Below are 11,226 nucleotides of genomic sequence, written 5' to 3' on the forward strand. Positions count from 1 at the left end.
TCCCTCCCCTCCACGGGCCTCCAGGGTTGGCCCCCACCTGGAGCCCTGCAGGCATTGCCCACTATCCACCACGCAGAGCCAGTTGTTCTAGAGGGGTGTAATCATACTAATGGCAAAAACTGGTGTGCTTGAAAGCCACAATTCATTATGCCATTCATCCCAGCATCTCTTGTCTTTGGGAGGGGTTCTTCACAGCAGCTATTCCTGCTTCTTCACTCAGTGGGAATACACTGGTGTAATTCAGGGCTCTCTGCAGCCTGCCCTCCTGCAGTGGGTGGTATCTGAGTCTTGAAATAGGCAAACATCATTGTAGTTTGCTTTCCTCCATGATAGGTGAATTCACTCATTTGAAAAGCAGTCCCTGAACAACAACTGTTTAAACTACATTAAACAACTTCTTCTCTTTCATTGACTCTTCTGGCTTTACAATTGTTTCTGAGGTTTAGGAGCTCGAGGATGTGTTTCAAAAGCACATTTTCATTCCTGCAAGGCTCAATCTCTGGGGCATGACTTAACTAGGTAATTTTGATGGTGGATGTATTTAAGTAGGGAAATTATGGAACTGTATGTATGAAGGAGGTAATTTGGGGCTGCCTGTATGAATAAAATGTCCTGATACATAAAATGGGAAGCACCATTAACATGTGATTTCTTCACCTGGATGGCTGGAGCCATGGTGAATGACCTTCCTTGCTAAAATGCAGCAAGATCTGCTAGGTAGGCCAATGCAGGAGGGAGGGGAGGACAATGCAATCAATAGGCTGGGCAATTATTTTTGGAAACTTACTGTTTACAGATCAGAATAGCAGTTAAGGTGACAACATACCTGTTGTAAGAGTTTGGAAACTGTACTGGGTTCCCTTTCAGGCACTACCAAAGGGTTATGAAACACCAAATGGTTCTTTTTATAGTGCAGGGACATGTGTTCAGCATGTGGGGAAACAAGACTCAGATCCTTCCCTTTTTCCAGTTTCTGGAGGAGGAAGCAGCCCCTGGGATTCCCCTCATCACCCTGTGTGGTGACCCAGCACAGGACCCCAAATATACCCTTTCTGACTTGCAGCTGCACTGTGCTTCCTCCTTGCCCCTCTCCACCCACATTATGGCCCTGGTGAGAATAAATGTGGGAAGTAAATTAAGCCATACAATTTATGTTCCTGTCTGCACCCTGGCCTAGACCACATAAAGGATGGTCTGAAAAAGATTAATTTGCTGAAGTTAATTGGCATTAGGAGAGGCAAGGTATCAGTAACAACTTTATTTTATTTCCAAGCATCTAAAATAACTATACAAAAAAAGTGCAAATTAATCAGCAAAGTGTCCTCACTGCAGCCAAGCTGCTCACACCCATGGAGAGGGGTTGTTACAGGCGGCTGAGCCTGCAAACCCTGCATAGCAACCAGAATAATGTGAAGTATTAGGGCAAAATTAAAGAAAAAACACAAAAGAAGAGACAGAAGAAGGCAGAGAATGATGGGACTGTAGAGGCAGAGGGTCAGAAATCAGCCAAGCAATAGGAATGAAGTTTACCCAGACAAGTTTGCCTGTATAAGTGTCCCTGCCACCAACTTCCACAGCCCTGGTGTGCTTTCCATGGAGTCACAAATGGACAGGACATGGACACAGGGCTGCAGCAGATGACAGCCGTGCTTGCTCCTTTGCACAGCCTCGTGCTCCACAGGAGTGAAGAGCAGTGGGCAGAGCAGGTTTTTCCACTGATAGAGACTCCTGCAAGACCAGCAGCCAGAGGAGGTGTTTTGGCACATCTGCTGGTAGATGAGCTGGAGACAGGGACTCCGGCTCTTGGGATGCCTCGATGTTATCAGATCTGTGCACCTCTCAGGGCTTTGCAGGAGAATTGCAGAGCTCTTCAGCTGTTTCAGGCTGGAGATAATTCCACAGCACACAAGCTTGTTTTTCTTAGTCATCTTTCATTTTCTTAGTCATTTTCAGCTAGTCCACACCCTGGATTTAAAATTGCTTGTGTACAGACTGGGTGCAGAGCTGAGCAGGAATGGATTGCTCCCAGCTGGTGTCTGCGTGGGAAGGAGACTGCTGAATTCCCAGGAGATGTTTAGGACACAAGTACTCCCAGCAATTTCCCAGCATCAAGTGATTGGAGATGGGACGAGAGGCATGGAGCAGAACTAGCAGACCTGGATGCTGTGACCGTGGCTGAAGCACAGGGTGAAGTCAAAGAGTCCTTCCAGAATAAAACAGCTCAGGGATGTGGATGCTGCATCTGACACTTACATGGGGAAGACGGGAGCTACGGCCCTCCCTCCAGCAAACCCTCCTCAGCCAGTGCTGAATCCCTCCTGGGGATTATTCCTAACTGAGCAAACTGCCCTGCCCCAGACACCGTTTCCTTAGGAAGGAAGATACAAGCTCTGGAATTTGATAGTGTCTGCAGGGTGACACATTCTCCTATGTGCACAGGATAAGGGGTACAACTCCACCAACTACAAAATGTATGTGTCACCAAAGTCTTGGCAAAGGTTCATCCAGAGAGGACCGAGAGAGAAAAGCAGCATCAGGAATTGGAGCAAAAACTTTTCCTTGTAAGTGTGGGGAGTCTCTGCAACCAGTCCAGCAAAACAAAAGGTTTTGTGAACCTGCCTAGCTCTCCTTTCCCATTTTCCAAGGCTCTTGGGAGAGTAATGCTGATCAAGTCCAGGCAAAGAGGGAACTAGTTCAGAAGAGCGGGAGCCGTGAGACCTCAGCACTCCCTTTTCCCTTTGTGAAAGGGAGAGATGGGGAGTTGCATGGTTGGACCTGGAAATGCTGCTCTAAAGCAAACACTGAGTATTCACCATCTGGATGGTGGGTAACCGCAGCTCGCTTGGAAAACTTTCCACAGCAGACAACGTTGTTTCCTGCAGCTCTCCCTTGGGGATCCATCTTCCAGGAGATTCTCTCCTCACTCATGGTAGTTTTCTGTAGCCCAGGAGAAGGCAACAGTGGTTAACAGTAAGTAGCGGGAGGAGGCTGTGTCTCAATGAGCTCATCTGGCCTGATGCACCTGTCTGGTACAAAACAGGCTGGGAATAATCTCAGCCAGCCTGCTGGGAGAGGCTGGGATGAAGAGAATTCAAAATGTCTATGGTGAAATCTTGCCTTTATTATCCTAGTCACTAACATCCCACATATTTCAAGGAGACCAGCATTTTACTCCCACGATCCAAAGACAAAGCAAAATAAATCTTGGTACTCTCAGCCACAGTGCAAAACTCTGATTTCTAGAAAATAGCATCCTAGCCTTGAGGAGTGGCTAAACATGCCTCCTTCTTCCTTCCAGGCTTAAAGCTTTGTATCCCTATTGCTAAAATCTCCTGTGAGTTCTGCTGTTGAAACAGCCTGTAAAAGCCATAAATATCTCTCATTATGTCCTCCCATCTTTTTAACTTCTCTTTGGGCTAAAGCATTGTTTTCCTCCCAGACTACACTGAAGAGTGCTGCCCAGGTACTGCATTAAATGTAATGAAATTATGATAAGCACAGAAATGTTACATTAAACACAAACATAGACTGTGAAATAAGGTAATACAGGGAAAAATCCTGTTGATCCTATCCAGTTGTAGTGGTGATTTGGTATGCCCAAAAACTGAAAATGATCCTTTTTCTCTGGAGAAGACTTGATGAAAAAAGATGCAAGATACAGAATTCTCAGAAAAAAAAAAAATTCTTCAGTGGCGCATGCCAAAATGATCCCTCCAGAATGTCCCTATTTCATAAGTAGTTGCTTTTTCTTGCAATTTAGCCATCCTATTGCAGCAGGTAGATACAGACACGTTGTTGCAAATGCACCATGAAATATGGTGAAACAAGTGCACTGCCAGGCTGGGAATGGTATCCACTTTTTTATCTCAGAAAAAAAAAAAATTCTTCAGTGGTGCATGCCAAAATGATCCCTCCAGAATGTCCCTATTTCATAAGTAGTTGCTTTTTCTTGCAATTTAGCCATCCTATTGCAGCAGGTAGATACAGACACGTTGTTGCAAATGCACCATGAAATATGGTGAAACAAGTGCACTGCCAGGCTGGGAATGGTATCCACTTTTTTGTAACTGCTCACTGAGAAAAATTGGTATTTTGATAGTTTGTTGTTCCTTTGTGTCCAGAAGTGGTAAAAATGTGTCTTTCTCAGAAACCTCGTCCACTATAGGTCGGGTGTGTGTTACACATATGCCTGGTGTTCAACCTGAATGGAAATGCAGAGCTTTGCATCACCCATTTATTGTCATTTGCAGCCATTACTGTGCATCTGAGCTGCCCTTAACCCCAGCCCTGGAAGCGAAGAGGACATTCAGATAATTCTGTAGTTATCATTTATCAATGCTGGTTTTAGAAAAAGGATAAGGATCCAGCACTTATCTACATCCCAAAAGGAATAGACTACTATATGAAATACCCTGCACTCCTATAAATGCAACTAAATGTTCACAAACAAGGTTCCCTGGAGAATAAAGCCCATGAGTATGCCCCTGCAGTTGCTAACACTGCCTGCTGTTCCCTGGGAGGCAGTGGGATTTTTCTCCTTTGTGGGTTGGCACCCAATTTGATTCCTAAAAATTCAGTGCTTTTCCCTTTCCCTTCTGCCATATTGTCAGGTGCTTCTGATTTATTTGTGCAAAGAAAATTTATGAAGCTTCATTCTTGCTATATTCCCTCTCCACTAAGGATATGAAGCTCCTGGAAGGAAGAAAAGACACTGTTATCTACATGAGGGAACAAGTGGAAGAGGGAAGGGAAGAGCCCTGAGCTGGTGCTGCTGTCTTAATGTGGCACTTTGAGTTCAGCAGCAGAACCAGAACTTTATTAAGTCACCACGATGTCAGGGATCTGGGTCTGCACCAGTAACATCATGCCCCAAGGCCCACCTGCATTCCTAGGTACCTGGGCTTGGAGGTGCTCAGTGTTTCAGGAAGCTGCCCTCAAATACCCCTGTCCCAGAATGTTTCTGGGGCTGCACAGGCTGTTCAGGGTCAAGGCAGCACAGACAGTGTTGCCAGAGGAAGTAATTTCTTCTGGGTGAAAAGACATAAACTATTTCATGGCAGAGGAAAACTTAGGGCAGACTCCCCCAGCTTTACAGCACCTCATTTCAGCTGGGGATTTCCCCATGTCAAATGCTTTTGGATGCTTTATGCTGCTAAGGGAACTTCAGAGCTTCTTCCTAGGCGTGGCTGAATGTGAGAGCCAAGTGTTCAGACTTTACAGTGCTCCACGTCCCAGTGTTTGGGCAGTACCTGCAGTGGGGCCACACACGTGTGGCTGCTGGGAGTCAATATCTGTGGAGCTCCCAGAGCCATAAGCACCACCATGGACAAGCCAAAGATCAGGATTGCCTAATACAGGAGAAGCTACATATGACAAACACCACATAGCTGCTACTAAGACTCTTGGTGGAATCCCTCTGTGATGAAACAACTCATAACACAGAATTAACATGTTTGTACATGTGCCTGTCACCATTATAGCCCACTTTCATCATTTTGCTTGTTGCTTCCATGTGCATCAAAAATTGATACATAAATGCACTCGACCTAATTAACTCCTACAGGAGAAGTCATGAGGAGAGCAGATATATAACCTGCACTTAAGGCCTGATAAAAAGGAAAAAAAAACCAACAGAAACAAAACAAAACAAAACCTCCTCTTAAAAAGGCTAGTAGTCTTAAAATGTACTTTTCCCTGGTTCTGTTTGGTCTTAGTTTTTTAAAGCTGCTGTTGTTACAAATAATCCCTGAGATCCTTGTTGCTGGAAAACATAAGGAACAATTGTTTGTATTCCCAGTGTGTGTCTTGCAGGCATTTCACAGCATGCTGTGCATAGTCTTTTCTTGCTTCCTTCTGTATGAAGAGCTTTCTTTGCTGGTTGTTTCCTATAGTAACAAATCAGATAAAAAAAAGGAAAACCCTTGTTAAACCACAAAAGCTAGCAAGGGATTTTGTTTAGTGCCTGAAATGAGCTTTTAACACTCCCAGTTAGAGAAATGAGTTTAGTCAGGAAATGATGTCTTGTTGCCATGATGCCACTTTCTGTGTACTAACTGTCCCCTGCATTTCCCATGTTCTCCCTTGTATACTCTCCGTGCATGGTTTATCAGTGCACTCCACTCTCTCCAAAGCTCTTTCCTTTCACAGCTTCATACCCCTGGATAGCTCATATATCACAGGACACATCAACAACCCCACTTTTCAGTAATTTGGGAGAAAGGAGAGGTATGAAAATCTGCTTGAAGTTGCTGGGTGTGTGTGAGAGGCTGAACACAAAGACCGCCGTAGCAGCAGTGCAGCAGCGTGGTCAGAATTTGGGGCCATGCTGCTGGAAAGCAAGAGGTGTCTGTCAGTGTATACTTCATGCAACATTGATCACTTTGTACTATTTAACTTTTTTGTTGACTTTCAGCCTGCAAACGCAGATGTGCTGTCACTCAGATGCTCAGCTAGGCAGAGTTATGTGCTCTTGGCATCACACCGAGTGTCTGAATGGAGCGTTTTGGCACCAGCCTGTTTGGAAGAGAGCTGTTTGCCTGCTCATGTTCTCATTAGTATCTGAGCTGATGAACGACATTCTTCTGCATTTCCATGTTCCTAGATATAGATCTGGCTTCTCTCTTCAGTCTGGGCTAAATGCTCAGGGGGAGCTGGCTGAGGAGCCTGTGTCTGCACTGCTGAATCCAGGCAAACACTGGGAGACTGGGGAGCAGCCTGCCTGATGGCAAGTCCTGCAGATCCTGTGAGTGTCGGGAAGAGTTAGTGTAGCTTGCCATGGTACAGTCCTTGATACTTTCAAGAGTGAACTGCTTCTACTGATCTATCCCAGTAAGACAATACACAATGGCAGCTCAGCTGCTGCCAGGATGTTTGTCTCTCCCCGGCCCCTCATAAATACCTTAGCTGGTTTTAGTTTGTGTTGCTGTTTTAGCTCCAGCCCAGAGAAAAGCCTGCCCCAGAAGTGTTGCTATCACTCTCCTGTCACTCTTCCCTCTCCCCACAAACAACCACCATTGAACTCCTTATGCAGTAGGTGCCATCAACCTGCAGTCACTGTTCCCCACTCTGTCTTTTTATCTTAGTGAGAAACTTCTCTTTGAGCTTTGCTTGGCCTTTTCTGCTGGAAAGAATCCCCAAATGCTCTCTCCACACACAAGAGCAGGCACAACTCTCAGAAAAGGCCGCAACTGCATTCCCTGGATCAGCACCCACCTCTGCTGCCCTCCACGCATTTCCTCTTTGCACTCCATCCATGAGCAGGCCTCCCCTGCCTCTTCCACTGTCACTCAGAAACAGCAAAGCAGCACAGGCAGAATTTGATTGAATGAACACATTTTGCCGTCCCTGTTACATTTGATATCTCTCTCCAGTTGTTGGGTGTTTTTGCTCTCTGTGTGTGAGCACACAGATGGCTCCTCTAAGCACCTCGGTCCCGGATGATTGCTTGTTAATTTTTGCTTTGGGCTATTTTGAGCTTTTTCCTCTCCTCCCAGGAGGACGCTGGTGTGGTGTGATGATGCCGGTGTGCCACCTAGTGATTGAACTACTCCCTTGTCGCACATCATTTATCGGGGCACTCAGTGCGCGTATTTCGGCCCCATTTGCCCATGGTCACCTGGATCGCAGGTAACCTGTGGCAATGCCTGCAGCCCCTTTGCTCTGCTCAGTCTGTCCATGCGGAGGGGATCCCACTGAACTGCTTTTCCCTGCTTACTTCACTTTGTACTTTTTTTCTTCCTTTGTACTTCTTTCTACTGTATTATCTGCAGTCTCTCTGACGTGGGCAGGAAATGGGAAATCATTTGAGGCGTGCTGGCTGCCAGCTTGGAGGTCACCCACGGCCATCATCTAACCCATCAGGCAATATTTTTGCGCAACGTGAAAATTTAGCGGTAGATACATGTCAATCTAGACTCTGGAGGAGTCTAGACAGTGTTTAAAGCCCTTTAGGCATGAGGGGTATCATTGCAGATATTTAACCACTTCTGAACTATTCGGGCAAATCCAGGCTGGGAGAGAAATACATGGTCCTAAGGCTGGAGCTGAGGTCTTTTTGTAGGGCTTTGTGCCTGCTGCCCACTCCCCAGATTCCCAGAGGCACGCAGGAGAGTGGAAGGGAGGAAGGCACTTGGCAGAGAAGTGCAGCACAGCCGGCTGACCTCCTCTGCTTCCCTGGCAAACGCGCTCTGTTCCCAGGTGCAACTCCCCAGACGTCTGACCTCCCGCCCGGTTCCTGCAGTCCCCCGGGGCATGGGCGTTGCAAAGAAACACTCATCAGTTTACAAGCAGCTGAGCAGCGCAGGTTCAGACCCTCCCAAAGGTTCAGGTGCCGGCATTGTACCTGTCCCTGGATGCTGCTGGGAACTCCTGCTGGGTGCATTTGCAGCTGCAGTGTGACACAGAGTGCTGGGAAGGGACTGAACTCTATTCACTCACTACTCACCTGCTATGAGTCATGCAGCAAAATTATGCTGCAGAGGCTGGTACTGCTCGGTCAGTAACCTCTGTCACAGCTGCCCTTCAATAGGAGCTCAACTGCAGGGAGAAACAGGGTGACAAGCAAACTGAGTCCCACAAGAGGATGGGGCAATTAATGAAAGGTTGAGTGTAGGAAGTCCACAAACTTTATCACTGTAGATCTGTGTTGCAGATCAAGGTGAGCAATTAACACTTCTCAAAGCCCCAAGAATCCTTCCTCTCCTCGTAGGGCAGCTGTGGTGAGGAGGCTCTGAATGTTGTGAGCTTTCTGATAATGACCTTTTTCTCATTCTCAGAGCAAAGGTCTATTCAGGCAGAAGGTGAAGCTGCTGCCTGGAGCCCGGGTCTGTGGCTCTCTGCCTTTGTCAGCAGCTGTGAAAGATGAAGCATCGCAGACACATGCTTCCACCCCTAGCTGTACTCAAGGCATCCTTTAGAAACACAGTTTATGTCTTCCTGGCTTCTCCTACCAGTGCTGTTCCTCCTCTGATCCCACAACTAACTGTCCTCCAGTCTAGAAGTTTATGAGGGCCCCATGAAATGGCTTTATCTTCTCCTGGTAAACCACAGTATTGAGAGGTGATCTGGGATGTGACAGCAATAGAGAAGTGGTTACTTGTTTCAAGGAACCTCCAACCGTGATTCAGCCATAAACCCTTATTACTATCAGCTGACCATCCTGTGGAATATGTTGTTCTTCTGGCTGGGGAGCCCATGGAGGTGAACATGCAGAGATAACCTTCCCTTCCTTGCACACTACAGGCCTCTCTCTCAGCTACAAGATCCCACAGGGCGAGTGGTGCCAGCTCACTGCTGGCCTCTTGTTTTTATTGCTCTGCAATCCACGGCCATATTTTGCATTTGTTTTGTGGGTTTTTTTCTTCGATTGCATCATTCAGGTGAAGTGTTGTTGTGAGGGTGGGGGCTTACTCACTAAATCCAGTGCTGCAGGATTCTCACTGTTGCACTCATTATGCTGGAGTTAATCAAGATTGACAGTCAAACGTTGTAAGTGTGGTAGCAGAATCTCTACCTGTGCAAACACTGCCTGGGGCAGGGATTTATGCAGCTGCAGTACAAGAAAGTGGATTAATGTGGACACTGTGGGGCATCTTAGATAGAAATGGTGCTTGTGAAGCTTTTCCTTGGGAGGGAGGACTCTCGTTCCCTTTATTTACTTATTTTTTATTCATATTTATTCTTCTACGAGAAAAGCTTCTGCCAGTACCTGGGCAATTACTAGAGCGCAGCAGCACGAACTGGGATTTCATTGCTTCCATGCTGTCTTGTTCCCAACAGGTGAGCCAGTAGGACTCTCACCTGCCCTGTGGGAAACAAGAATGTTAGAGTGAATCCTTCCCAAATATCTCCAGGGTCTGGAAATGCAGGAGCTGGAGGCCTGAGAATTTTGGACTGAGCTTGTAGAGGAGGCTGTGGCAGAGCCAGAGAGAGGCTGTAGCTGTGCCCTGTGCCAGCAGCGTGCCAGGCTCTGGCAATGAGCAGCAGGCTCCAAGCCTCCTCACCTGTTCAAGTGAACTGGGAACTGAACACCACTTTCCCTGAGAAGAGACCCTGTCTCCAGTGCACCATAGATATGGCAGGGACTGGAAACCTTAATTTTTCTCTCAGCCCTTTGAACTTGGGGATGAGGGGTGGGAATGCTCACCTTTGCAACTCCTCCTGAACAGCCCATGGCTGCCTCGAAGGCTCCAAGCCTCCTCACCTGTTCAAGTGAACTGGGAACTGAACACCACTTTCCCTGAGAAGAGACCCTGTCTCCAGTGCACCATAGATATGGCAGGAACTGGAAACCTTAATTTTTCTCTCAGCCCTTTGAACTTGGGGATGAGGGGTGGGAATGCTCACCTTTGCAACTCCTCCTGAACAGCCCATGGCTGCCTCGAGGCTCCCAGATGCCTTGCAGGGGGAGAAGAAGGTGCAGCTGTGGACGTGATGATCTTCCCTGGGTAATAATGCTGCAGGCAGGTCTGTTTCTTTTGATGCTCCAACCAGCCATGAGGGCCTGGCTGAGGAGTGTACTTTTCCAGATCTTCCTTGTCCTCAGAAATGGTAACTTTGCTGAGACCACGTGGATCTTCTCCATGTGTAACTTGATACACCAGGGACCGTACAGAATAACAGTTCATTACCACTGTAAAAGCACACAGGAGTAGGAATATTCCCACTGTGGAACCAACAGACAAAGAAAAACAATCCCAGAGGAACAGAAGACTTTGCATGTGGAAGGCACACAGGGATGGGGCTATGCAGTGCTGAAGGGTTTCTTTCCACACAGACTCTCATCGCATGCAGGTGCATAACTTCTCCTAGAAGGACAGCGGGAAGGACTGGCGAGTGGATGAGCTCTCCAGAGCTCATCATGAGCACCTGTAGGAAGGGTGGGAACGTGGGAAGAGGAGTTTTCCTGAGACACCCAGCGGAGCCTGAGTCTCCTCTTCCTCCTTTGTCGTGGCTCGGAGCAGAGGTGGAGGTGGGTGTTCAGTTCTGCTGCGGGGTTTAGCTACAGCTGCCAAAATCAGCCCTCATTTAAGTGTGAAGGAGCAGGACGTTGTTCCTGTGTTGGAGATAAGGAGAGGAATAACTCAGGAGTAGGAGCGGGCGTGCTCGGCATCCGAGCTCTCCTGCAAGCTGCCCTCCTTCTGAAACACCTCGCTGTCCAGCTGTTGTTCACCTAACAGGTGAACAACACAGTGAACAACCTTCAGCCTGGAGCAAGGAAGGGCAGCC

This window comes from Corvus brachyrhynchos, unplaced genomic scaffold (genome assembly GCF_000691975.1).
Source record: "Corvus brachyrhynchos isolate BGI_N302 unplaced genomic scaffold, ASM69197v1 scaffold4, whole genome shotgun sequence".
In the NCBI taxonomy this organism is placed as follows: domain Eukaryota; kingdom Metazoa; phylum Chordata; class Aves; order Passeriformes; family Corvidae; genus Corvus; species Corvus brachyrhynchos.